This window comes from Schistocerca nitens, chromosome 2 (genome assembly GCF_023898315.1).
Source record: "Schistocerca nitens isolate TAMUIC-IGC-003100 chromosome 2, iqSchNite1.1, whole genome shotgun sequence".
NCBI lineage: Eukaryota > Metazoa > Arthropoda > Insecta > Orthoptera > Acrididae > Schistocerca > Schistocerca nitens.
Genome location: NC_064615.1, coordinates 973,337,561 through 973,363,797, shown reverse-complemented (window position 1 = coordinate 973,363,797; position 26,237 = coordinate 973,337,561). Strand labels below are relative to the sequence as shown.

The 26,237-nt window shown below is 45.5% G+C and overlaps 1 pseudogene; it reads right to left on the bottom strand.

The window, feature by feature from the left end:
- Window positions 1-21,891: 21,891 nt before the first annotated feature.
- Window positions 21,892-22,009, bottom strand: LOC126237888 (5S ribosomal RNA; annotated as a pseudogene).
- Window positions 22,010-26,237: the final 4,228 nt, after the last annotated feature.

The following is a 26,237-nucleotide window of genomic DNA, read 5'->3' as shown; positions in this document are numbered from 1 at the left end:
GAACAGCAAGTTCCCTTGCCGGTCTAGGAATGGTAGAACGATGGGTTCGATGACGGTTTGGATGTACCGTGCACTATTCAGTGTCCCCTCGACGATCACCAGTGGTGTACGGCCAGTGTAGGAGATCGCTCCCCACACCATGATGCCGGGTGTTGGCCCTGTGTGCCTCGGTCGTATGCAGTCCTGATTGTGGCGCTCACCTGCACGGCGCCAAACACGCATACGACCATCATTGGCACCAAGGCAGAAGCGACTCTCATCGCTGAAGACGACACGTCTCCATTCGTCCCTCCATTCACGCCTGTCGCGACACCACTGGAGGCGGGCTGCACGATGTTGGGGCGTGAGCGGAAGACGGCCTAACGGTGTGCGGGACTGTAGCCCAGCTTCATGGAGACGGTTGCGAATGGTCCTCGCCGATACCCCAGGAGCAACAGTGTCCCTAATTTGCTGGGAAGTGGCGGTGCGGTCCCCTACGACACTGAGTAGGATCCTACGGTCTTGGCGTGCATCCGTGCGTCGCTGCGGTCCGGTCCCAGGTCGACGGGCACGTGCACCTTCCGCCGACCACTGGCGACAACATCGATGTACTGTGGAAACCTCACGCCCCACGTGTTGAGCAATTCGGCGGTACGTCCACCCGGCCTCCCGCATGCCCACTATACGCCCTCGCTCAAAGTCCGTCAACTGCACATACGGTTCACGTCCACGCTGTCGCGGCATGCTACCAGTGTTAAAGACTGCGATGGAGCTCCGTATGCCACGGCAAACTGGCTGACACTGACGGCGGCGGTGCACAAATGCTGCGCAGCTAGCGCCATTCGACGGCCAACACCGCGGTTCCTGGTGTGTCCGCTGTGCCGTGCGTGTGATCATTGCTTGTACAGCCCTCTCGCAGTGTCCGGAGCAAGTATGGTGGGTCTGACACACCGGTGTCAATGTGTTCTTTTTTCCATTTCCAGGAGTGTATATGAGGGAAAATATACAAGTCGCTCCGTGCGTTCTTTCGAGACACAGGGCGCATTCAAGAGAGTTTTGCACTTAGTCAAGATAAATGTAGTCGTCATGCTATCCGAGGGTTAGCCATTCCTGATGCGTCTGTCTGAATGTGGTTTTCGCATACTTTTGTATCCCAAACCATACAGGATTCAGTTACTACACGCACTTCACCATGATTGTAAGCAACAACGTGTAGAGTTTTCTAAACTCATTCTAGGCGTGGAGATGGCAGATAACAGTTTACTTTCTCTTTTGTTGTTCAGTGTTGAGGCTATGTTCCATTTAAGTGGAGAGATGAACTACCGCAACTAAAGACTAGTGGTATATAAAAGTCATATATACTATGTGATTAAAAGAATCCGGACACCTGGTTGAAAATGACTTACAAGTTCGTGGCGCCCTCCATCGGTAATGTTGGAATTCAATATGGTGTTGGCTCACTCTTAGCCTTGATGACAGCTTCCACTCTCGCAGACATACTTCCCGTCAGGTGCTGGAAGGTTTCTTGGGGAATGGCAGCCCATTCTTCACAGAGTGCTGCACTGAGGGGAAGTATCGATGTCGATCGATGACGACTGGCTCGAAGTCGACGTTCCAAACCATCCAAAAGGAGTTCTATAGGATTCAGGTCAGGACTGTGAGCAGGACAGTCCATTACTGGGATGTTATTGTCGTGTAACCATTCCGCCACAGGCCGTGCATAATGAACAGGTGCTCTATCGTGTTGAAAGATGCAATCGCCACCCCCGAATTGTTCTTCAACAATGGGAAGCAAGAAGGTGCTTAAAACATCAATTTAGGTCTGAGCTGTGATAGTGCCACGCAGAACAATAAGGGGAGCAAGCCCCCTCCATGAAAAACACGACCACACCATAACACAAGCGCCTCCGAATTTCACTGATGGCACACAACAAGCTGGCAGATGATGTTCACTGGGCATTCGCCATATCCACCCTCTGCCATCGGATCGCCACATTGTGTACCGTGATTCGTCACTCCAAACAACATTTTTCCACTGTTCAGTCGTCCAACGTTTACGCTCCTTACACAAAGCGAGGACTCGTTTGGCATTTACTGGCGTGATACGTGGCTAATGAACAGCCGCTCAACCATGAAATCCAAGTTTTCTCACCTCCCTCCTAACTTTCATAGTACTTGCAGTGGATCCTGATGCAGTCTGGAACTCCTGTCTGGACATATGTCTGGCTATTACACAGTACGACCCTCTGTCAGTCAACAGACGAGGTCGGCCTGTACGCTTTTGTGCTGTACGTGTCCCTTCACGTTTCCATTTCACTACCACCTCGGAAACAGTGAACCTAGGAATGTTTAGGAGTGTGGAAATCTCGCATACAGACGTATCACACAAGTGACACCCAATAACCTGACCACGTTCGAAGTCCGTGAGTTCCGTGGAGCGCGCCATTCTGGTCTCTCAAGATGTCTAATGACTACTGAGGTCGCTGATAAGGAGTACCTGGCAGTAGGATGCAGAATAATGCACCTAATATGAAAAACGTATGTTTTTGTGGGTGTCCAGATACTTTTCATCACATAGTATATCATAGGCAAGCACGAGAGAGACTCTCCAAAGTTTCCTATGTTTTTCGGCTGTTTCTCGAGATACGTTTTACAATCAGGCATCAACTGCATGAGTAACTCGCAGGGCTAGCATTTCCCACATTTGCGATAATATACGGAAAATTTATTTTTCAGCGGAACGGTGCACCACCGCAGTTTGCGAGCAGTTATTAACAGTGAGCTGCCGCAGTGACGGATCGCCTGTAAACGTCGTAGGTATCACGCATCGCTCAGTTATACTCCACGGTTGGAAAGTTATACGCTTTTTGCGGGATTTTGTGAAAGGCCCATTTACACTGAGGTAGCAAAAGTCATGGGATAGAGATAAACACATATATAGATGGCAGTAGTATCGCGTGCACAAGGTATGAAAAGGCGGTGCATTGCCGGAGCTGTCTATTTGTGCTCATGAGATTCGTATGAAAAAGTTTCCATGGTAATTGCAGTTAGACGCATGGTACATCCCATTTCGGAAATCATTAGGAAATTCAGTATTCCGAGATCCTCAATGTCAAGAGACATTTCAGGCTTTACCTCTCACCACCGTCAACGCAGCGGCCGACGGCCTTCACTTAATGGCTGAGAGGAGCAACGTTTGTGTAGAGTTGTCAGTGCTAATAGGCAAATAACACTGCGTAAAATAAAGGCAGAAATCAATATAGGACGTACGACGAATGTATCCTTCAGGACATTACGACGAAATTTGGCGTTAATGAGCTATGGCAACTAGCAACAGACGATCGACGTGAGTGCATTGCCAACAAGACGACATCGCCTGCAGGTCCTTTCCCAAGCTCGTGATCATATCGACTGGATCGCAGACGACTGGAAAATCGTGGTCTGGTGAGCTGAGTCCCAGTTTCAGTTGGTATGAGCTGATGGTAGGGTTCGAGTGTGCCGCAGACCCCTTGAAGGCAAGGACGCAGGTTGTCAGCAAGACACTGTGCAAGTTGGTGGTGACTCCATAATGGTGTGGCTCATGTTTACATGGAAGGGCTTGGGTACTCTGGTCCAAGTGCACCGTTCATTGTGTGGAAATGGTTATTTTCGGCAAATTGGAAACCATTTGCAGCCATTCATGGACTTCATGCCCCAAACATCGGCCGTCCGCGGTGGCCGAGCGGTTCTAGGCGCTTCAGTGTCGCAACCGCGCGACTGTTACGGTCGCAGGGTCGAATCCTGCCTCGGGCATGGATGTGTGTGATGTCCTTAGGTTAGTTAGGTTTAATTAGTTCTAAGTTCTAGGGGACTGATGACCTCAGATGTTAAGTCCCATTGTACTCAGAGCCATTTGAACCATTTGAACCCAAATATCGATGGACTTTTGGTGGATGATAATGCTCCATGTCACTGGGCCACAGCATTCTGGACAATTCGAGCGAATGATTTGTCCATCCAGACTGCCCGACATGAATTCCACTGAACATTTATGGGACATAATGGAGAGGCCAGATCGTGCACAATATCCTGCACCGGCAACACTATCGCATTTATGGACGGATAAAGACGCAGAATGGCTCACTATTTCTGCAGGGGACTTCCAACGACTTGTTGAGTCCATGCCACGTCGAGTCACTACACTGTCCCGGATAAAAGGAGGTCCGGCACTATATTGGGCAGTATCACCTCAGAGCATAGCACAACGCAGTATTTCCCCAGGCAATGACACTATGGGTGAGTGTACTCTGCTGTAGTTGGCACCTTACAAACTTCCATCGTTGTTCTCCCCTTTAGACAAGGGCGATAATGTATAATGGATAAGTCATAAATTAGTTCAAATTGGTTCAAATGGCTCTGAGCACTATGGGACTGAACATCTGAGGTCATCAGTCCCCTAGAACTTAGAAATACTTAAACCTAACTAACCTAAGGACCGTCTGACAGCAACTGAATGAAACACAATTTTAGTGCCACACGCGTTTCGCCTTTATTTTCTGCAAGGCATCATCAGTGGCCTGGAATATGTACATATGTTAGCTATTTAATTTACATTTTTGTCACTGTGCCTACAGGTTATAAGCAGTTCTGGTGGATGGTATTTCCTATTAAGTAGCAATGTTTTGAACTGTACTTACAGGTTGCTTGGACAATTTCTTACATATTACGCTCCTGATGCATTTTTGGTGTTGTTCTTTTTCTTAGGAATGCCAATTTGCGGTTTTTTCCCACATTCCACAGCACTATGAACTGAACGCTTGTTTCAATGCACTGTTTTGGTTTCTGTTGCAGACTATGAAATGTTTTTGCCAAAGATCGAATGTTATTGCCAAACTTTCGAGTGTAATTATTGAAGTATCTAAGATCTGTTCGTGTATGAATTTGTGTGTGTGTTTGTGTATGTATGTATGTGTGTGTGTGTGTGTGTGTGTGTGTGTGTGTGTGTATGTGTGTGTGTGTGTGTGTGTGTGTGTGTGTGTGTTTTGGTGTGATATAATTTTTTTGTGCTGTGTGTGTGTGTGTACCGTAATATTACACGCAGCTGAGGAAGACAAGACTACAAAAGTTGAAAACGGCAATGTAGTCTAATTGCAGTCCTGCAACTGGCGCACCAAACCCTTGAATTTGACATTGATAGCAACCAGCATACTCAGTTCCAGATATTATAATTAGTAAATATAAACATTGCCATGCTGAATAAGATTATGAAACAGTCATTACATAAAGTAACTTCCAGCGCGGGACGTTGACAAAAGTATCTCTGTATAAAACGGAACCCAGTTTAGAGTTAACGTAGCGTCATTACGACACAAATACATCCTCCTCGAGCCACTCCGAACATAACAAGTGTCCATTCTGGGATACTTGAATTACGATAAAAAAATTCGGCTGCAGCGTACAATTGGAATACTTGTTTGAGGTAACGATGTCTATGGTTCACGTCCATTGTTGGATCGCTGTAACTGCAACGCTTTGAGTTTGTGTAGAGACTGGCCTGTGTAGGGAGTACCTCAGATTTCAGGTAACTTCTTTTCTCTGCGCCCCAGTTGGCTAGACAGAGTACAGAGTTTAGAGTTTCCACCCCAACTTAGAGAAGGCCGACAAGCGGAGACCAGGCAGAATGGGTAAGGATAAGCGCTTTTCTTTAGCGCGTGCTAGCGTCAAAAACAGACTTTTCCACTTAGTCTCCAAAGGTCTGGCGTTCTTTGAATGAACGTTGAAGATCTGAAAGTGACAGTTCCCTCTGGAGTAGATAAGTTAGTGGTCAAAATTCATGCAGCCTTTAGAAATAACCCAAAAGCGGCTATACAGTATTTGAGAAAAATACATAGTTGATCCTCACTTAAAAAGGATAGTTGCCAGAAGCCGGGTGTACTGTGAACACGTCTTGTTATTCATCAGGTGAGTCTGCGGATTAGACAGATGCAGTATCTATGATCCCAGATCATACAAAATGATGGATTACTTCCATGAAACTAATAGACTGTCTGAAAAAAATCAACTGCCGCGTACATCCGAAAACGTTGTTATGAAGTTCCTGACCTCGTCAAGCGCCCCGCATGTTGTTTATGGTTGGACGACCTGGGCATTTCAATAGAATAATTTACTTCAGTTGTTGCCTAATGATGAAGTCTGATTTGGTAAAAATGACATTTATTGAAGCAGTGTGGAAAAATTACTCAGGACACATAAACGTCGAGCTTATAAAACACTTTCAGAATGAATTTACGTAATTAAAATAGAAAAACGATATAAGTGAAATAGAACAATGATAAGAAATTGAATGATGCTGGACGATTACGACTTAGGTGCTGCCCACACACACATAAAGGCCACAAATTACGTTTTCAAACGTGATTGCAAAATTGTGCAGTTGCACAGAAACGGTGAATTCGAACAGAAGCACACAACAGATCAGTGAATAACGGAAGAATTAGAGAGGAACGTCACTACCCGGATGAGCCCCAATGAGTTAACACTATTACGAACCAAAACATGACTGGTTACAAAAAGAGTCCACTTTGAAGCAAGGATTAGGTTGCAGAGAAACTTGCACACCGTGTGTGAAGCGCGTGAATCAAATTGGGAAGACTAAATATAGAAAACAGGAACGAACTCCTCTTACCTCAGTACGACGCTATTCTCGCGGGTGCGCTTGAAGATCAAAGTGAAACTTCGAAGACCGGGCAGAGTACCGAAGTCAAGAAAAACACTTACGAGTGCAGAGTCCAGAGTAACTTCACCAAGTAGAAGTTCGAATCAGAATGCCCATACAAATCCTAATACGACTTCGAATGCTTCACTCAGTTTTTAGGTAGACTTTCTTCACTCCACGGAAAGGCACCCCGCACAATCTTTTCTAGTCAATCGAAGAAAGGGCCTAAGTTCTCTTCCAATCAGGGATCTGGGAGTCCGTTCCCTAGCTCCCACTGTAAAGTTAAAATGTGTAAGCCAATGAGAAACGTGATGGAGATGTGAAACGAGTATAGCCTTGTTTCCATGTCCAGACTTGTTTGTTCTATATTCTGGAAACTTTGTTGGGTTTCGCACAGCGTTCCCACGTGAAGGTAAATTTTGGAAATTTGCAGATGGACGATTGGCTTTTATTTTGCTTGAGGAAGCATGTCTGGAGACCACACACAGCGGGATAACGCCAAGTGGACAGCGGAGGACTCCACCCTAAGTTTACTAACAAGTAGAGCTCTCACCCCTTCCATTATAGAGAACACCAGTTTTCTATTCCACCGATCATTGTGTGCGGAGGGTGAGCCTGGAGGATAATCCCTGATAGACTCGCTTGACTGTTCGTGCGGTCTGCTAGCGCAGTAGTTGCCTTCTAAATGACTGAAAGCTCTCCCAAGACGTGAGAAATTTCCTCCAGTTTTCACCTGAGCGAAAAGGAGTTCCCCTTGTCAAGACCAGATGCATTTAATGCGAAAAAAAAACTACTACGAGAATGAAATATTAGGTTACGTACAGAGAGGTGGGTAACCCACGTCGCTACAAGCAACCCCTAATCACTCACGTAATCAACACTCATACCAATGAAAAGTTGCAAGTAAAAACTGAACCTGCATCTACATCTACATCGATGATTCGCCATCCATCTTTCGGCGCGTGTCGGACGGTACCCCGTACCCATACTACTCATTTCTTTTTCTGTTCCACTCGCAAAAACAACGAGGAACAAAACACTATCTACACTACTGGTAATTAAAATTGCTACACCAAGAAGAAATGTAGATGATGAACGGGTATTTAATGGACAAATATATTGTACTAGAACTGACATGTGATTACATTTTCACGCAATTTGGGTGCATAGATCCTGAGAAATCAGTACCCAGAACAAGCACCTCTGGCCGTAATAACGGCCTTGATACACCTGGGCATTGAGTCAAACAGAGCTTGGATGGCGTGTACAGGTGCTGCTGGCCTGCAGCTTCAACACGATACCACAGTTCATCAAGTGTAGTGAAATGCGTATTGTGACGAGCCAGTTGCTCGGCCACCACTGAGCAGACGTTTTCAATTGGTGAGAGATCTGGAGAATGTGCTGGCCAGGGCAGCAGTCGAACATTTTCCGTATCCAGAAAGGCCCATACAGGACTTGCAACATGCGGTCGTGCATTATCCTGCTGATATGTAGGGTTTCGCAAGGATCGAATGAAGGGTAGAGCCACAGGTCGTAACACATCTGAAATGTAACGTCCACTGTTCAAAGTGCCGTCAATGTTAACGAGAGGTGACCGAGACGTGTAACCAATGGCACCCCATACCGTCACGCCGGGTGATACGCCAGTATGCCGACGACGAATACACGCTTCCAATGTGGTTCACCGCGATGTCGCCACACACGGATGCGACCATCATGATGCTGTAAACAGAACCTGGATTCATCCGAAAAATGACGTTTTGACATTCGTGCATCCAGATTCGTCGTTGAGTACATCATCGCAGGCGCTGTTGTCTGTGATGCAGCGTCAAGGGTAACCGCAGCCATGGTCTCCGAGCTGATAGTTCATACTGCTTCAAACGTCGTCGAACTGTTCGTGGAGATGGTTGTTGGCCTGCAAACGTCCCCATCTGTTGACTCAGGGATAGAGACGTGGCTGCACGATCCGTTACAGCCATGCGGATAAGATGCCTGTCATGTCGACTGTTAGCGATACGAGGCCGTTGGGATCCAGCAGGGCGTTCCGTATTACCCTCCTGTCTGCATCAAGACCGACACTAACCCTGCAAACACTTTTGGTCATTTCAACTTGAGCCTCAATAGAATATGGGTGCCCATTTCGGTCAATTCCGTACGCGGTACTCGCAGAAAAGATGCAAGGAATGGACGTGGCTAGACAGACACGTATATTTTATTCTCAGAGTTTGAGATTACATTTGCTAATATGAATATTTCTCCACGTTTTCTTTATGTCAGTTGGTTGCTCATAGTTGTATTACAGTGTGAGTGATCATTACTGGCCAAAAGAAGTCTACTGGTGTCAAAAATAGGCCTTAATTCGAGGAAGAAATTTCTGAAAAAGTACGTTCGGAGCTCAGCATGCTGTGCTATTTACACCTGGAATGTGGGGAAACTTGAAAAGAACAGAATTGAAGCGTCTGAGATGTGGTTTGCCAGATGTGAGTAGGACTCGCGCACTGAATAATCAGCACAAACGTAATTATGCAGATAGACAGTTCATCTATTACGGGAATTGAGGATCTCGACGATCTTTGCCTGTTACCTACAGTGTCTCAAGATATCGGAACCAGGAATTCCAAAACTCGAAAATGTTTTAATTTCGTGTTTGAAGTTGGATAACAAATGACAAAAGAAATATTTTTCTCATGTGATATCATTACAACTTAACAATTTTCTAATATTTTCCTTTACTTGTATTGTGAAAACTTTTCTCTCTGCAAATTTCATGATTCTGCATTACAGAGAAGTACCCTGTGGGTTTTAATGAGTCACTTTGCGATTATCAAAATATGTGACATGAATGCCGGTATCTTTTGATTGCATTGACTTAGAAGCTAACGTTTGTTATACTAACAAGGTAGCATACACCTTAACGTGGGACATAAATTTCAACTGGATGTGTCTACCCGTTCCTGAGAAAAAAGGGGTTTTAAGAGGTGGACGGAGTTTCTGATAACAAATGACAAAATTTTCTTTTTTTCTTACATTCACACATCAAAAGAAGTTTTGCATCACCTCGGTTCTGAGAGTTCCGGAACCTGTACAGAAAATTGGAATAGAGATCAACATAAACATCATTTTCGCCCCATTTATTGCTCATGAAAACCACACATTGCATGTTGTACCACCATACAGTGAGACCTTCAGAGGTGGTGGTCCAGATTGCTGTACACACCAGTACCTTTAATACCCAGTAGCAAGTCCTCTTGCATTGATGCATGCCTGTATTCATCGTGGCATACTATCGACGAGTTCAAGGCACTGTTGGTCCAGATTGTCCCACTCCTCAACGTCGATTTGACGTAGATCCCTCAGAGTGGTTGGTGGGTAACGTCGTCCATGAACAGCACTTTCCAATCCATCCCAGACATGTTCGATAGGGTTAATGTTTGGAGAACATGCTGGCCACTACAGCTGAGCGATGTCGTTATCCTGAAGGAATTCATTCACAAGATGTACACGATGGGGGTGCGAATTGTCGTCCATGAAGACGAATGCCTCGCCAATATGCTGCTGATATGGTTGCACTATCGGTCGGAGGATGGCATTCAAGTATCGTGCAGCCATTGCAGCGCCTTCCATCACCACCAGCAGCGTACGCCGGCCCCACATAATGCCACCCCAAAACAGCTGCGAGCCTCCACCTTGCTGCACCAGCTGGACAGTGTGTCAAAGGCGTTTGACCTGACCGGGTTGCCTCCAAAGACGTCTCCGACGATTGTCTGATTGAAGGCATATGTTGAAGAGAAGTTGATGGCAATCCTGAGCGGTCCATTCAGCATGTTGTTGGGCCCGTCTGAACCGCGCTGCATGGTGTCGTGGTTGCAAAGACGGTCCTCGCCATGGACGTCAGGAGTGAAGTTGCGCATCGTGCAACCTATTGCGCACAGTTTGAGTCGCAACACGAAGTCCTGTGGCTGCACGAAAAACATTGTTCAACATGGTGGCGTTGCTGTCAGGGTTCCCTCGAGCCATAATCCATGGGTAGCTGTCATCCACTGCAGTAGTAGTCCTTGGGCAGCCTGAACGAGGCATGTCATCGACAGTTCTTGTCTCTCTGTATCTCCTCCATGTCCGAACAACATCGCTCTGGTTCACTCCAAGACGCCTGGACTCTTCGCTTGTTGAGAGCCTTTTTCGGGCACAAAGTAACAATGCGGACGCGATCGAACCGCGGTATTGACCAGCTAGGTATGGCTGAAATACAGACAACACGACCCGTGTACTTCCTTCCTGGTGGAATAACTGGAACTGATCGGCTGCCGGACCAAATGGTTCAAATGGCTCTGAGCACTATGGGTCTTAACTTCTGAGGTCATCAGTCCCATAGAACTTAGAACTACTTAAACCTAATTAACCTAAGGACATCACACACATCCATGCCCGAGGCAGGATTCGAACCTATGACCGTAGCGGTAGCGCGTTTACAGACTGTAGCGCCTAGAACCGCTCGGCCACGCCGGGCCGGCCGCTGCCGGACCCCCTCTGTCTAATAGGCGCTGCTCATGCAAGGTTGTTTACATCTTTGGGCGGGTTTAGTGACATCTCTGAACAGTCAATGGAACTGTTTCTGTGGTACAATATTCACAGTCAACGTCTATCCTCAGGATTTCTGGGAACCGGGGTGATTCAAAACTTTTTTGTAAGTGTGTGATTACAAATTAACCAATTTCGAATTTTTTGGTTTTGTCGTTCGGCAGAACGTTGATTCTTGGCAAATTTCATGATTCTAGGTCAACGAGGAGTAAGCCGTATCTTTTGATGAGTGAGTTTGCGAGTGTCAAAGTATATGACGTAAATAGCTGTATCTCTTGATTGCACTGGCTTAGAAGCTGCACTTTTCTACATTGCCAAGAGCCCGTAGACCTCAATGTGTGACATAAATTTCAAATTGGTCCATCTATCTGTACCTAAGAAGTAGGGTTTTGATAGGTCGGACAGGCAGACAGCCAACAAAGTGATCCATAAGGGTTCCGTTTTTACCGACTGAGATACAGAAACTTAGTAAATGATGCAGTTATCCGCAGAATCGGTGAAGAAAAGAACATGACGAAAAAACTCACAAGACGAAGGGAAAAGATGAGAACACACGTGTTAAACATCAGGGATTAACTGCCATCATGGTACTGGAGAGAGTGACAGAGGGTAAGAACTTTAGATGTAGGGAGACATTATATCACAACTAACAAATAATTGAAAATCTAGGGTACAAGTACTGCTCCGATATGAAGAGATTGTCGCAATAGAAGAACTCGTGGTAGGCCGCATCAAACGAGTCAGAAGATTAACGGAAAATAAGGATGAAGACTGTAGTGTTCACATTTTACAGTATTTGGTGAAGCATTGTTTTTACGAATCGTTGAATATTTCTTTAAACATTCAGTAACTTTGTGTTTTATATTATCTGTTACGCAGGCCAGTACAACGGTAATCGAGGGAACTCCTTTTTGGAATAATCTCCACGACCATTTATTGAACAATATTTTGTTGGGCGCCGTATTTGTTGCTAGTTATTATTTCAGTACTGAAAAACTTGGCCAGATCACAATTCTATGCATAAATGAACATTGAAGCGGCAAAGAAATTGGTATAGCCATCCGTATTCAAATATAGGGATATGTAAACAGGAATTATAGGGTGCTGCGGTCGACAACGGCCATACGAGTATCTGGCGCAGTTGTCAGATTGCTTATTGCTGCTGCAGTGGCAGTTTATCAAGATCTACGTGAGTTTGAACGTAGTGTTATGGTCGTCGCACGAGCGATGGGATACAGCATCTCCGAGGTAGCGATGAAGAGGGGATTTTCCGATACGACCATTTCGCGAGTGTACCGTGAATATCAGGAATCTGGTAAAACATCGAATCTCCGACATCGGTGCTGTCGGAAGAAGATACTGCAAGAACGGATAACGGCGACTGAAGAGAATCGTTCAGCCTGACAGAAGTGGAACCCTTCCTCAAATTGCCGCAGATTTCAATGATGGGCCATCAACAAGTGTCAGCGTGCGAAACATTCAACGAAATGTCATCGGTATGGGCTTTCGTAGCTGAAGGCCCACTCTTGTCCCTCGAATGACTGCAGGATACAAAGTTTTACGCCTCGCCTGGGCCCTTTAACACCGACATTGGACTGTTGATGACTGGAAACATTTTGCCTGGTCGGACGAGTCTCGTTTCAAGCTGTATCGAGAGGATCGACGTGTATGGGTATCGAGACAGCCTCATGAATCCATGGACCCTGCATGTCAGGAGGGGACTGTTCAAGCTGGCGGAGGCTCTGTAATGGTGTGGGGAGTGTGCAGTTGGAGTAATATGGGACTCCTGATACGTGTAGATACGACTCTGACAGGTGAAACGTACGTAAGCATCCTGTCTGATCACCTGCAGCAATTCATGTCCATTGTGCTTTCCGACGGACTTCGGCAGTTGCAGCAGGACAATGCGACACCCAACACGTCCGGAATTGCTACAGATTGGCTCCAAAAGCACTCTCGTGAATTTAAACACTTCCGCTGTCCACCAAACTCCCCAGACATGAACATTATTGAACATATTTTTGATGTCATGCAACGTGCTGTTAAGAAGAGATCTCCACCGCTCGTACTCTTACGGGTTTATAGACAGCCCTGCAAGTTCTATTGTGTCAGTTCCCTCCAGCACCACTTCAGACATTAGTCGAGTCCATGCCACGTCTTGTTGCGGCATTTCTGCGTGCTCGCGGGGGCCCTACACGATATTAGGCAGGAGTACCAGTTTCTTTTGCTCTTCAGTGTGTAATGACGACCCACTTCATTCATTTAATAATTTACACTACTGGCCATTAAAATTGCTACACCACGAACATGACGTGCTACAGACGCGATATTTAACCGACAGGAAGAAGATGTTGTGATATGCAAATGATTAGCTTTTCAGAGCATTCACACAAGGTTGGCGCCGATTTCTCATACTCAAACAGCAGTTGACCGGCGTTGCCTGGTGAAACGTTGTTGTGATGCCTCGTGTAAGGAGGAGAAATGCGTACTATCACGTTTCCGACTTTGATAAAGATCGGATTGAAGCCTATCGCGATTGCGGTTTATCGTATCGCGACATTGCTGCTCGCGTTGGTCGAGATCCAATGACTGTTAGCAGAATATGGAAACGGTGGGTTCAGGTGGGTAATACGGAACGCCGTGCTGGACCCCAACGGCCTCGTATTACTAGCAGTCTAGATGACAGGCATCTTATCCGCATGGCTGTAACGGATCGTACAACCACGCCTCGATCCCTGAGTCAACAGATGGGGAAGTTTGCAAGACAACAACCATCTGCACGAACAGTTCGACGACGTTTGCAAAAAAAATGGTTCAAATGGCTCTGAGCACTATGGGACTCAACTGCTGTGGTCATCAGTCCCCTAGAACTTAGAACTACTTAAACCTAACTAACCTAAGGACATCACACACAGCCATGCCCGAGGCAGGATTCGAACCTGCGACCGTAGCAGTCGCACGGTTCCGGACTGCGCGCCTAGAACCGCGAGACCACCGCGGCCGGCCGACGTTTGCAGCAGCATGGACTATCAGCTAGGAGACCATGGCTGCGGTTACCCTTGACGCTGCATCACAGACAGGAGAGCCTGCGATGGTGTACTCAACGACGAACCTGGGTGCACGAATGGCAAAACGTCATTTTCTCGGATGAATCCAGGTTCTTTTTACAGCATCATGATGGTCGCATCCGTGTTTGGCGACATCGCGGTGAACGCACATTGGAAGCGTGTATTCGTCGTCGCCATACTGGCGTATCACCGGGCGTGATGGTATGGGGTGCCATTGGTTACACGTCTCGGTCACCTTTCGTTAGCATTGACTGCACTTTGAACAGTGGACGCTACATATCAGATGTGTTACGACCCGTGGTTATACCCTACATTCGATCCCTGCGAAACCCTACATTTCAGCAAGATAATGCACGACCGCATGTTGCAGGTCCTGTACTGGCGTTTCTGGATACAGAAAATGTTCGACTGCGCTCTGGCCAGCACATTCTCCAGATCTCTCACCAATTGAAAACGTCTGATCAGTGGTGGCCGAGCAACTGGCTCGTCAAAATACGCCAGTCACTACTCTTGATGAACTGTGATATCGTGTTGAAGCTGCATGGGCAGCTGTACCTGTACACGCCATCCAAGCTCTGTTTGACTCAATGCCCAGGCGTATCAAGGCCGTTATTACGGCCAGAGGTGGTTGTTCTGGGTACTGATTTCTCAGGATCTATGCACCCAGATTGGGTGAAAATGTAATCACATGTCAGTTCTAGTACAATATATTTGTCCAATGAATACCCGTTTATCATCTGCATTTCTTCTTGGTGTAGCAATTTTAATGACCAGTAGTGTACATGAACCTGTCTTGCCTTACCATCCGTGTTGCACTTGCTTCCATCGCAGACAGAGACAGTCTTAGGACAATACCAGTCATTAAGTGAAAAATATTACAAAATTAATGTGTGCTTTAAAAAAAAAACCATCGGAGTTATATTGTACGTTTGGAGTTACGTGTTTTATTAGACTGCAACTTGTCATGTGCGTAGTATCATGTTGCGCAAGAAGTAGAAGGACTCTGTTTATGCTGTTATCGCAGCTTTGGCGTTCAAATTGGTTCTGCTGTTAGCTCCACACTTAGCTACGAGGGCGGCGATCACTCCGGTTCCAGCACCCCTTCCTAGACGCCACACATCCTGCGCATCAGGCGCCTGAGCCGCTTGGTGAACCGCCGCCACAGCCGCCGCCTGCGATGACGCTGCGTCTCGCGCGGCTCTGGCTCGTCCAGGACCACTTCCTCCACCACCGCGTCCTCCTCCTCGTCCTCGTCCTCCCATTCGTCGTCCGACGTCACGCCCCACAGCTCCTGTTGCGTCCTCCAGAAGGGCTTGCGGTGATCCCAGTAGAGCAGCTCTCCCGGTGCCTCGAACATGCTCGCCACGCTGCAACAGTGGTACCTGTTACTGGGCAGCATGTCCCAACGAACCACCCGCAGCTTACACGCAAGTGATTTCTAACCGTCATATTCTATTACCTAACACACTAAAATACACTGACGCAAAACAATCGCAACACTAAAAAGCAGTTGATGTAGAGTAATTGCATCGGCTCCCGTGATATCACCGAAGTTAAGCGCTGTCGGGCGTGGCCGGCACTAGGATGGGTGACCATCCAACCGCCATGCGCTGTTACCGTTTTTCGGGGTGCACTCAGCCTCGTGATGCCCACTGAGGAGCTACTCGACCGAATAGTTGCGACTCCGGTCAAAGAAAGCCATCATAATGACCGGGAGAGCGGTGTGTTGACCACACACCCTCATATCCGGATACTCAAATAAGGATGACACGGCGGTCGGATGGTCCCGATGGGCCATTTGTGGCCTGAGGACGGAGTGCAATGTAGAGTAATAAAATTTTGGGAAAAGATTTGTCTAGGTAACATACTGAAAGATCACAGGTTAATGTAAGCGCGAAATAAGCCATTGCAACCGTGAAATGTTGGAACATTAATAACCGGTGTAACCGCTACAATGTTGAATGCAAGCATGCAAGTATGCACGCATTGTGTCGTACAGGTGCCGGAAGTCAGCTTGTCCGATGGAGTACCATGCCTGCCAGTTGCACTTGGTCGGTCAATACATAGACGTTTGATGCTGATTTTGGATGACACTGGAGTTGTTGTCCGATGATGTCTCATACGTGCTCAACTGGAGACAGATCTGGTGATCGAGCAGGTCAAGGCAACATGTCGACACTCTGTGGAGCATGTTGGGTCACAACAGATATACCGGGTGATCAAAAAGTCAGTATAAATTTCAAAACTGAATAAATCACGGAATAATGTAGATAGAAAGGTACAAATTTAGACACATGCTTGGAATGACATGGGGTTTTATTAGAACCAAAAAATACAAAAGTTCAAAAAATGTCCGACAGATGGCGCTTCATCTGATCAGAATAGCAATAATTAGCATAACAAAGTAAGACAAAGCAAAGATGATGTTCTTTACAGGAAATGCTCAATATGTCCACCATCATTCCTCAACAATTGCTGTAGTCGAGGAATAATGTTGTGAAAAGCACTGTAAAGCAGGTCCGGAGTTATGGTGAGGCATTGTCGTCGGATGTTGTCTTTCAGTATCCCTAGAGATGTCGGTCGATCACGATACACTTGCGACTTCAGGTAACCCCAAAGCCAATAATCGCACGGACTGAGGTCTGGGGACCTGGGAGGCCAAGCATGACGAAAGTGGCGGCTGAGCACACGATCATTACTAAACGACTCGCGCAAGAGATCTTTCAGGCGTCTAGCAATATGGGATGGAGCGCCATCCTGCGTAAACATCGTACGTTCCAGCGAGGTGTTTATCAGCCAGGCTGGGGATGATGCGATTCTGTAACATATCGGCGTACCTCTCACCCGTCACGGTAGCAGTTTTGCTGTCCAGCGCCATCTGTCGGACATTTTGTGAACTTTTTTTTTATGCTTCTAATAAAACCCCATGTCATTTCAAGCATGTGTGTCAATTTTTACTTCTCTATCTACATTATTCCGTGGTTTATTAAGTTTTCAAATTTATACGGACTTTTTGATCGCCGGGTATGTGGGCGAGCGTTATCCTGTTGAAGAACACACCCTGGAAAACTGTTAATGAATGGCAGCACAGCACGCCGAATCACCAGACTGACTTACAAATTTGCACTCAGATTGCGTGGGATAACCACGAGAGTGCTCCTGCTGCCATACTACGTAACACCCCAGACCGTAACTCCAGGTGTAGATACAGTATGTCTAGACCGCAGACGGGTGTAGGTCCTTAACTGGCCTCTTCCTAATCAACAAATGGCCATCACTGGCACTTAGGTAGACCAGCTTTCATCAGAAAACACAACAGAGCTCTGTCATGCTTTCCAATGAGATCTCGCTTGATACCACTGAAGTCACAAATGGTGGTAGTATAGGACGGCGGAATGCACGCTACAGGGCGTTTGGCCCGGAGCTGTCCTCAAAGTAACCGATTTCTAACAGTTCGTTGCGTCACTACGGTGCCAACTGCTGCTCAAATTGCTGCTGCATATGCAGTACGATGCGCCAGAACCATACGCCTAATACGATAGTCTTCCCTCTCGGTTGTGCCACGTGACCGTTCGGAACCCAGCCTTCTTGCGAGCGTATATTCTCGTTGCCACCGCTGGAAGCAATCTAGTACAGTAGCTATATTCCTACAAAGTCTTTCTGCAATATCGCAGAAGGAACATCAAGCTTCTCGTAGCCCTGTTACATAAGGTGTTGATAATGGCGTCTTTGTTACCTTAAAGGCATTATTAACTAACGTCAATTCACTACGTCCAATCTTAAAAGTAACTAACGCTGACGACAGTTACAGCGTGTATTTAAAGCAAACTGATGCGAAATCTGTATAGACACCATCTTTCAGATGCAGAAACACGCCTATCAACTTTCGTTTATGTCGCACAACTCCTTTTTGATGTTGCGATTTTTTTCCGTCAGTGTACAGCAGTTTCACCCTAGACCAGAAACTGCCATGTAAACGCCCTCTGCTAAACATAAAAAAATATTCGGAATTTACTTCTGGCTATACATGTGTACTGCGTTCCTCATCCATGCTGAACATCTACAAAGTATCAGTCCAAACTATCCTCTCCTTGTACCAACGTTATCTATCCTCAAAGCCAAATTTGTATCTCTTCCTTCAAATCCTAGAAAGCCATACACTTCCGTGTGCGTCTAACCACCCCTAAAAGCTTCCCTCACTGAAAGCCTTCAGATATTTTATACTTCCGCAAACTAGACAGCAAGTAACCTTTCGTTGACTGCCGAGATTCACATCTGCTGTGTTTGTACTAGCAGATCCTCCCAACATCACACCTATACAATCTCCACATCCTGTCCCAACGTGACATGTGCCACGTCTCGTTACCTGACCACAATATCCGCCGAGAGTTCGGCTAGTCCTTCGAGCTTTAACAGAACACACCTTCTTCACAGTCGGCACCACTGGCATAAATTTATTAAAAGGAAGTTACTCCTTTCCACTTACACTACATGCATTTGGACATCTACTATTGCGTTGGTGCGTAAGTTCGTAGCGTTTCTCCATAAATTTGATAAACAGAACAGATACACGTGACAGAGAGCATCACTTCCCGCAGTATTCCTGGTCGTTGCTCTTGGATTGCGTCTGCAAGACGTCTGATGGACAATAAATGTCAGCAGCAATGGTTACACCTCGGGGGAGCAATTCGCAGTACACCATATCGTCGCTGTTCCACCATGTACATAACAGTATCTTCTGTGGATGCACACAGGTCTTTGTACGGGCAATTGTTGCTTTGTTTGGCCACAGCAATTCTTTTCCTTACGTTAGCATAAGCGCACCATCTCTCGTCATCAGCAACGATACAGGATAGGAATGGTCGGTGTTATTCACGATCCAATTAATGACGAGCAAATAGAGACGCACATGTGATCATCCACTGATTTTGACTTGGAGCTTACGGTACCCATACATCCAATTGTTGAACCTTCCGCCTTGCACACAAATGTCGCACGGTGGTGAAGTGATCACAGTTCAACACATCTGCCAGTTATCAAGTACAGTGACGTGAATCGTTGTGAATTAATGCGTTTAGACGAACTTCATCAAATCGGGCAATCTTTTCCTGAACGTGGAGAATCATTAGTGTCAAAACGATCCTCCTTGAAATGAGAAAATCATTTTATTACCGTGCTCTGTCCAAGGGCATTATTCCCACAGGCGGCGTAAACGGTCCTGGCTGCCTCCTCTTCTATCAACCCTTTAATGAACTTAACGAGAAGAATATGTCGGAAATGTTCCGATTTCTCCACATAGCGCCCCACTTTCTAGCGTCCAGAACTCCACTCGCTACAAACGACAATATGTACGATGGCAGTTCAATAAGTAATGCAACACATTTTTTTTCTGAAACAGGGGTTGTTTTATTCAGCATTGAAATACACCAGGTTATTCCCCAATCTTTTAGCTACACAACACTATTTTTCAACGTAATCTCCATTCAATGCTACGGCCTTACGCCACCTTGAAATGAGGGCCTGTATGCCTGCACGGTACCATTCCACTGGTCGATGTCGGAGCCAACGTCGTACTGCATCAATAACTTCTTCATCATCCGCGCAGTGTGTCCCACGGATTGCGTCCTTCATTGGGCCAAACATATGGAAATCCGACGGTGCGAGATCGGGGCTGTAGGGTGCATGAGGAAGAACAGTCCACTGAAGTTTTGTGAGCTCCTCTCGGGTGCGAAGACTTGTGTGAGGTCTTGCGTTGTCATGAAGAAGGAGAAGTTCGTTCTGATTTTTGTGCCTACGAACACGCTGAAGTCGTTTCTTCAATTTCTGAAGAGTAGCACAGTACACTTCAGAGTTGATCGTTTGACCATGGGGAAGGACATCGAACAGAATAACCCCTTCAGCGTCCCAGAAGACTGTAACCATGACTTTACCGGCTGAGGGTATGGCTTTAAACTTTTTCTTGGTAGGGGAGTGGGTGTGGCGCCACTCCATTGATTGCCGTTTTGTTTCAGGTTCGAAGTGATGAACCCATGTTTCATCGCCTGTAACAATCTTTGACAAGAAATTGTCACCCTCAGCCACATGACGAGCAAGCAGTTCCGCACAGATGGTTCTCCTTTGCTCTTTATGGTGTTCGGTTAGACAACGAGGGACCCAGCGGGAACAAACATTTGAATATCCCAACTGGTGAACAATTGTGACAGCACTACCAACAGAGATGTCAAGTTGAGCACTGAGTTGTTTGATGGTGATCCGTCGATCATCTCGAACGAGTGTGTTCGCACGCTCCGCCATTGCAGGAGTCACAGCTGTGCACGGTCGGCCCGCACGCGGGAGATCAGACAGTCTTGCTTGACCTTGCGGCGATGATGACACACGCTTTGCCCAACGACTCACCGTGCTTTTGTCCACTGCCAGATCACCGTAGACATTCTGCAAGCGCCTATGAATATCTGAGATGCCCTGGTTTTCCGCCAAAAGAAACTTGATCACTGCCCGTTGTTTGCAACGCACATCCATTACAGACGCCATTTTAACAGCTCCGTACAGCGCTGCCACCTGTCTAAAGTCAATGAAACTATACGAGACGAAGCGGGAATGTTTGAAAATATTCCACAAGAAATTTCCGGTTTTTTCAACCAAAATTGGCCGAGAAAAAAATGTGTTGCATTACTTATTGAACTGCCCTCGTAAACTCAGATAGCAACACGGAACTACAAATAAAAAATGACAGTTGATAAATAAACCCGTAGCAACCGGAATATCAACATGCGAAACAAAAACGCTACTAACTTATGAACCAAAGTAATACGCATTTCTCGCCGCCTAGAGCGTGTCCGACTTCTTGCCAGTATTAAAAATTCAATTATTGGCCAATCCCTCCTGGCATCGCACAGAGACTGATGGCAAACAAAGCTCTTGAAAACTTCAAGCCAAGTCCATCAACGATTTGAAATGAAAATTATTATTCTCTGCTCTTGAAATAGGTATACGAAGTGCACGGTGATAGTTATTCAGGGTCGGTTCTAGAATTACAAGGACTAGATTAAAAAGGACGCCATTTAAAGGGTCGTGATCTGAAGGGAGAGATAACGTGATTTAAAGGGACAGTACGTAAGTACATTGCCATAATTTGGACATAACCAAGGCCTACTCTGCTAGACGTTGTAGAAGACCAGACTGTAATTTTCACCCCTGCATTTTTAAGATTTTTAAAATTAAAAAAAAACTTTTTATAATATTTTAATGGCTTTGCACCTGTCTCTGTGGTTCTTATAAGTTGGTAATCCTGTGTATATATATTGTATATCAGTTGCGGTAGCTATACCAAATATATATTCAGCTTCTAGATAGGTATATTGCGTAATTAAAGCACTCCGTCTTCAGGCCACGAGTGGCCTACCGGGACCATCCGACCGCCGTGTCATCCTCAGTGGAGGATTCGGATAGGAGGGGCGTGGGGTCAGCACACCGCTCTCCAGGTCGCTATGATGGTATTCTTGACTGAAGCCGCTACTATTCGGTCGAGTAGCTCCTCAATTGGCATCACGAGGCCGAGTGCACCCCGAAAAATGGCAACAGCGCATGGCGGCCTGGATGGTCACCCATCCAAGTGCCGATCACGCCCGACAGCTCTTAACTTCGGTGATCTCACGGGAACCGGTGTATCCACTGCGGCAAGGCCGTTGCCCATAATGCGTAATTAAAGCTATAAGAATAATTTTTTAGAGTTGCCATGATTATTAATTGGAAATAATTTTGTAAACATGTTTTAGATTTATTTTCGTTAACGTTTTATCTAGCACACTGTAACGTAATCACATAAATGATTTTAAGTAGGAAATACATGTTACACTAGCTGCACCTGTCGGCCCAACTGTCAACGCCTGTCTTTTACAGGCCACCATCTCCCGGTCTAGCGTCACCCTGGCTCTAGCTGTCTGCCCTGTGGTTAGTGACATAAGACATACGTATGTGGTGAATACCTGTTTATGTAGTTGCCGTAATTTTGACATACCGATGCATTGAACTTCTAGTCAGTTACGTACCTGCCAATTCATTCTGTTGAACTATGTTGTTTTTCTGGTTTTTCCATTAAATTGTACCTTATACTGTAGGTTACAATAGTTTTATATAGGCTATAGCCACACTGTATAAATGCTTTCCAGATCTGAAGATAGCAAGATTTGATTTCCGAAATCGGTTAACGAGAATAAAGGTTATTGTTAGCGACCTTGACAAAGAAGTTCATCTTGTCTAACATATTACCACAGCACGCCCCTTGTTCCCTCAAAATGAGCAGAATCTTTAAGAAGTTAGTGAATGCGAAGATAATTCAGTGTAAAAGCAAGAAAGCGGTGACGGAACTTACAGAGAGACATGAACCTCCGTGAAACACTCTTTGTCATCATGTTTGGATGGACAACGAAGAAACCATCTTTAATCTAGAAATTGCGCGACCAGAATTAATGGAAGCGATAGCGCTCACCAAAGGAAAAATTTTGACCGATAGAAAATTGAGTCGTAACGTTTGAACTGCCAAAAGACTTTGAAGAAGCCCATCTCACACAACTTCATCCCTCTTCACGAAAAAAATGTAATACCGACAAGAAATCATACACGAATCAGTCTTAAGTTATATACGAACATTGACTGGAGGACATAACCGCGACTGTAAAGCACTCCGTCGTTCCTATCGTAATAAATGCGTAAACAACACGTGCACAGAGACTCTGCTACAACTGAAGTAAAATTCACTTCTTAAAAAAACTGCCTAATTGGAATGACGTCTCTTCGAGTCTCACTAAAATCTGCCGTGGGAGCGAAGCAGCACTTACCCTGGCCAGGTGTGGACCCCACCAAGCCAACGTATAGAGTGACGAAAAAAGCTCAGCCGCTCTGTGCTTCCGACGCATACAAGAAAAAAAATGCGCGCCTAAACTGTAGAGGTCAATCGAGGCCTGTAACCCATTACCATCCTAACCACATCTGAGGAGGCCGCCCTCGCGCATCCCTCTGCAAACGAGCTCGAAATGACAGGCAAAAATGAACACATGTTTGTTACATGACGGACCTTTTAAGGATCCTCTTGCCTGTGGAAGAGATACATCTGATAGCCCAGCGGTGAACGGGATATAAGGGAGCTAACTACTTGTCACTACAATTATTTCTGTTATTCTTTCATGCTGTTGTAGTCATATGTAATAAGAGTGGCGGAAATTAATACATAAGGAAACAAGTCAGCCAGAAAACTGCCGGCCGAGTCTGAAGTTTCTGAGTGACAAGATTAATTTACAAGTGGCGAATAAAGCATGTATTAATTTGCTCTAAAAATGATCTAGAAAAAAGTGTTGCGACGGTACGCCGCAGTACGAAGTGCTTGGGAAAGAGGTACCAGGTCAAGTCTGCTTGTGTGGATACAGCTAGTCGACACTGGTACGATCGCCAAGGTGAGTCGGGACGCCATTACCACCATTGAAGAAATGAGACGAACTATACAAAACACTGTCGTTGTTCCGTATGATTTGCTGTTGTTCTGTATGAACTGCTGACTAACGGAATGCTTGTGTCCAGTTCATATCTTTATTTGTAGTTTATTATGAAACTGATTGAATATTTTAATGATAGACTAGGAAACATTCAAGCCATAGTTCTTGTATAATTTATTCGAAAATATATTTAAAATGTTTTCAGCAACTCTTTTTTCTTCTTAGTAGACTGAGGTTAATTTCACTATAGAAATGAGATGTGATTATTGGTTTGAAAGATGAGTAATACTCAGTGCGATGTTTAATTAATTTTAAAACATTTATGTAAGTTGAAAGACATATTTTTTCCTTGGAAGTAATGAAATCTCTGAGAAACATGAACTGAACATTTCGTGTAGAGAACAGGTTATCTAAGCAAACAGTCACATGCACAGCCACGGCCAAAACACTGAGAAAATTTAAAAATTTTCATTAAATATCAGTATGGGGCCAGAGATGGTAAGAAAACAAAAGGCCTATTGTTCCCCTTATCAGCAAGCAGAATATTATCAGCAAGGTCAAAAGTGATGTGTAGGGGTGAATGTCTTGACACGGTTGTTCTCTTTATCTTCAGGTTGTGCGCCAAACTACTGAGGAAGTTGTCCTTGTTCGACGTCACAAGTCAATGTCGCCCTTTGTCAGAATCCTCCTGGGACAAGGGGTCCATTCTTCTCTACATGTCAGCCACTTGGTCTTGTCACTTTTATTTCATTCAGTTAGTGTAATTAATGATACATCAGTTGTATCACTATTATTAATGACCAGTCACTTTGATCACCATAATTAATGTCCTATTACTTTTATGAGCATTATTTAATAGTCAATTATTTTGATTTAATACCCAAAAATAATGATTTTCTACCGACAGTCCACCCATCAGACTTACTTGCCACTTGCATTCTCTACGCTATAGTGAGAGCATTAGGCAGACTCCTCAGTCGTTTTATGTCTATTTCCACATATGTCACATGCCACAAACTTTTATGCAATTGTGTCTTTTGCAATTTGCAGCAGAATATTGTGCCTAATGACATTCCTGCAAAAACGCCATCGCAAGCGGCCAAGGCAGTTATATGCGGTGTGTATCACCGATTTTCAGGGTCTGTCGTGCAAGTGCCGTTTTGAGCGTTCCAAAAGTGTGCTTTTTCCTATGCAGACTAGCTAATTCGAGATGTGATTTTCCAGCCAGAGACTGACCCTGAGGCCCAAACTAGTGCGTTGATCACGTCCTATCGTTCTTTAGCAGCCATTGCCCAGATTGCAGAGTCGCATGAGCTTGCAGCGGCAGCAAGGGACGTCCTTTCCTACAATTTGTAGATGGCGCAATTATGTGTGCGCGGTAAACAGCTGCCAGTGTCCTAAGGGGTTCCCAAGATGGCCTTTCCTCCACCGAGTCACCGTATGCTGACGCCGTTGACGAGTCTGGTGTATCATCAATCTTTATGGCTTCTCTGAACGGAACTGAGTGCTTTACATGTGGACATGCCTGGGATTCCCGTATTTGAAGCAGGTTCCGCAGGAGTATCAGGTGTCATTCAGGGAGTTCTCTGCCGCACTGATCGGAATCAGTGCATGTTAGTCAGTGAGTCAGTCGTGATATTCTGCAACGCATACAAAGGCGAAATTATTGTGTCCAACCTGGATTTGTATCAAAAGATTTACAATGCGTCTGTTAATCGGTATGCCGTTGAATCGAAACACATGTGTGAACCAGGAATTAATCGTTTGTGGTAGGAAGCTAAGTCGATGTTCAACGACAATAATTCTTTTAGTGAACATATAAATCAAGAGAATGAAAGGCTACTTAATCGTACAGTTCCAAGGAATGTACAAACAATGATATCTTTTATTTGAAAACTGTGTAAAGGTTCAATGGCATTTACTGTCTATATTGTATACCAACAAAAGGTTAGTTTTTTAGGGATCCATCAAAATAGTTAATACACTACTGGCCATTAAAATTAATACACCAAGAAGATGACGTGCTACAGACGCGAAATTTAACCGACAGGAAGAAGATGCTGTGATATGCAAATGATTAGCTTTTCACAGCATTCACACAAGGTCCCCTGGCGACACCTACAACGTGCTGACATGAGGAAAGTTTCCAAACGATTTCTCATACACAAACAGCAGTTGACCGGCGTTGCCTGGTTAAACGTTGTTGTGATGCCACGTGAAAGGAGGAGAAATGCGTACCATCACGTTTCCGACTTTGATAAAGGTCGGATTGTAGCCTATCGCGATTGCGGTTTATCGTAGCGCAACATTACTGCTCGCGTTGGTCGAGATCCAATGACTGTTACCAGAATATGGAATCGGTGGGTCCAGGAGGGTAATACGGAATGCCGTACTGGATTCCAATGGGCTCGTATCACTAACAGTCGAGAT